Source organism: Pseudophryne corroboree, chromosome 6, assembly GCF_028390025.1.
Source record: "Pseudophryne corroboree isolate aPseCor3 chromosome 6, aPseCor3.hap2, whole genome shotgun sequence".
Taxonomy (NCBI): domain Eukaryota; kingdom Metazoa; phylum Chordata; class Amphibia; order Anura; family Myobatrachidae; genus Pseudophryne; species Pseudophryne corroboree.
The window spans coordinates 234,920,573-234,924,489 of NC_086449.1; positions in this window are offsets into that span (position 1 = coordinate 234,920,573).

Below are 3,917 nucleotides of genomic sequence, written 5' to 3' on the forward strand. Positions count from 1 at the left end.
CTGTGTGACCGGAGCATCTGTGATCACTGGGTCAGGAAGCTGCAGTGTACACTACTAGCATCTGGATCCACTCAGCGTTCGCTAATGTATTGATCAATCCTGGAAGCAGGGTGAGTCTCCCTGTATCCCACTCTACTGAGGTCAGGTAATACAGCACTAAGGCTCTATCTACCTTTGAGTACGAATAGTTAAAGTGTCCATTGGATATGAGTCTGTACCATTACCGTTGTTTCTTTCGCATTGCGTCTGAATACGTTAGATCTGTTTTAAACATGATTCAGTAAGTGTGTGCTCCTACATAAATAATATGTTATTTGTAGTTGATAATATACTCATATTGCTTATTATACTAATGTGACTGTCAGCTAGTATTTAGGCTGACTTTACTATATGTCTGTCTAGTCTGTCTTACAGATCCTCTGTGCTGATGCATGGAGGGTCGGATGAATATCGTTTAAAGATTACAGTCACAAAATTGTGTAGTATACTGTGGAAGTGCTGATTATTTATCATTTATAAGAGCGGAAAAGGTGAGGACACTCATATTATGTTTGTTTTACAAAAGCTGTATTGTCCTCTCATGATCTGGTTCAGGATGGTTCATGTGCATAGTGTTTAGCTTCAGCAGAAATACAAGGCAGATTTAGGTACAAATGTCTCTTCCTTGGGCTATCTTTGCACACATTTTATCCAGTAAGCTGAATGGATAAATATCTTCAGAATCCTGTATCAGGTAGAGCCTTTTACATGCAGATCCACCTATGGTGCATCACTCCCAGCAGCAGCTTCTCAGAGCAATGGTAAGTAAAATCTTCACATTCACAGGCAACACACTGTTGAATTCATCGGAAGATGAAAGTCCAATTTATTCTACTTCATTTTACAAAGAAGAGGTAGGTCTCAGCTGGAATATAGCTGAGCTAAATAAAGCATTGAGGGAGCCTGGTTAAAAACCTAGGCACCTGTATTTGAACATCCTAATAACCTGAGTTTCCTGAGTCAGATCAGCTGACAGAAATCAGAGAAGAGGTTGGGGCTATGACCAAATAAAAGCGAGAATCCTAAGAAATTGAATTCTAATTACCTTCTTCCAGTTGAGGATGTTTAAAAAGAGGTGGCTCCTAAAGTAGTTATGCAAGTGATCTACTTTGTCTTTGCTTTCCCTGTCTAGGGCAGTAATAGGGCCAAGCCTTGGTTTTGGCTTAAATGGCAAAGACATTGGTTGTCTGGGCTAATGCAACTGAAGGAGAATCTTTTCATTAATGGCAAAGTTCTCATATATTGCAATGATTCTGCAGAAACACTAATATATTAGCATTGTTTCCTCCGGGGCATTAGCCTCAAGCATATCTGCACGCAGAGCAGTTTTGGCTGGAAGGTGGAAGCCGATACAGAATTTAGGAATGGTTCGGAATTGTTGTCCTTTCTGGAAAGTTTTTCTTTGGTAAAGATTTAACAGATATTTTGAAATCAGGAGCAGACTCCTAAAAGGTCAACTTTCTTCCACATACAGTTTTAAACTTAAAGTTTTGTTTTTCGGCCCCTGCGTTTGATTCCTAGGAGGACTAATAAGGCATGGGCTGCCATAAGTCTGGTTGGATCTACAGCTATATTACACTGGGATAGGCCCAATCTCATCTGAGTTTGGAAGATAAGCAGTATTGAGCCTGGTTGATACTCGAATATGAGACCATCTGGTCAGGTGCTGTAGAAAGATAAGCCATCAGTAGCATGGTATGGGCCTCAGGCATACAGTTCTGACACAGTACTAGGCATGTTTTCGCCTTCACAGCCATCTCGGGAACAGCTGAAGGACAAGGTTTGCAAGAAGCAGTTCAAAAATTGCTTCAGCAGGAATAGTCATTCCAATTTCTCTTGCAAATGAGGATAAAGTTTTTACCCCAACCTGGTAAATTCAGAAGCCAAACGGGTCATTTCGGCCTTTGCTCAATCTCAAAAATGCTGAACAAATAAATTTGGAACCTCGGTTGCACTGAAAATCATTATGTTCCTTATGCTTGGCATAGAGCTAAGGGATTAAGGCTACCCCTGGATCTACAGGATGCTTGCCTTCAGGTGCTATATCACTGTCCATCAGTGTTATTTAAGGGTTTGCTATCTTCCAACAGCATTTTTTAGTTTAGGACTTACCTTTTCGTTTAGCCTGACTATTTAACAAACATATGAAGGTGATCACATCTGATCTCCGCTAGCAGCGGTTAAGAATTTTCTCAGACCTAGACGATCTTTAATCCTGGCACGCAGGGATTACCTTTATGTCCTCTGCAACAGACAATAACCTGTATGCAGAGGCACAAGTGAATCAATAATGAACCATTAAGTATCTCCAGTTCTGTCACATCGGATGATTCACTTGGGGGCTGTCCTGGATCAGGTCTGCAAGAAGTAAATTTTACCTTGCAACAAAATATCCAGGGTGTAGTCTAGGATTCAAGTTTTTGTCACACAGTCAAATGGATCCATTCACGCAACAAAGCAGGTGATGGGTTTGATGGTATCTGTATCAACAGAGTGAAGTATGCACAATTACTCTCAACGGCTCTGCAGCGTCTGAATTTTACCAAATAGAATCTAGTCACACCACACTAAATGTGCCTAATCTCATTGGATCATGGAAGACGGGCAGTGTTGTCCGGGTTGGTACTTAGTGGAACCACCTAGGAATACAAGGTGCTGTAGGTAATAATGAAAATGGAATGGTACTTACGATAAAAGTAAGAAGGTCATCAGCCTGGTGGAAACAGGCTTCCCAGCTGGACAAAGGGAAATCCTTTTGGATATCAGATTGGAAAAATTCTGACACTGAGGAACAGTGTCAGGAAGGTTGTGTTTCCAAAGAAGTAGGTTGTATGCCAATTAAAGGTGGAATCTTGGGCCACATATAGGACACTGGTGTAGGCACAGGAGAGTCTTCAAGGAAAACCAGTCCAGTGCCGTGCGGACTATGCGTGTACCTCAACATCAGGAAGGAACTTGCAGCCGAAAAGCGATGAAAAAGGTAAAGCACATACTAAGATGGGCAGAACTTCATCGTTCAACCAGGTACGCTATTTTCATTCTGGGTATCCTAAATGGGGAAGCAGACTTTCTCAAGTTGACACACCATTCAGGAAAATTAATGGGCTCTACACCCGGAGGGTTCCGGATTTCGGTGAACTACAGGTGTTTGTCAGAGATATATCTCATGGAGTTTTTGTCGGAACAACAAAGTGCTCACATAGGGGTCAAAAACAATGGATCCCAGAGTGATCTTTGTGGATGTCTTATCGGTGAGATGAGACGTTCTTCTGGTTTTGATGTTTCTCCAATCACCCTAATACCAGGGTGGTGAGAAAGCTAAACAGGAAAACCAGCAGAGAATGGCAATGGATACTCCATTTCTGCTCTCTCAAGGTCCAGAACTAATGATGCAGGGTCCTGGTTATCACAGACATCTGGATCTACGGTCCCTGGATGGCATGACCTTGATACATTTATCCTGAAGGTAACAGGATGTTTTGCATCAGGTGATTTAAACAAAAGGTCAAAACAATGCTCACCTTTATCACCAAATATGGCAAGCCTATGTTCAGGCTTGCAGTGAGGTTGGATCTTAGATCTTTCAGAGATCTGGGGTCTTAGCATACTTTCGGGCACGAATGGATAAAACTTTGAAGGTGGCTCCCTTGGAAAAGCAAGGGTCGGCATTGACTGTAGGGTTACAAAACTAAATAACTTACAGGATGTGTGTACTTTTTTCCAGGTTATGTGGCGCATTCAGCCTCTGGTTGTTCCTACAGTGCCGTGGGACGGGTGTTAGTCCTTGAAGCCCTTTAAGTTGCCAATTTGAACCATTGGATAAAATGGATCATAAATGTGTTTTCTACTGACTAAAGTGTCAGCTAGAGCAATATAAG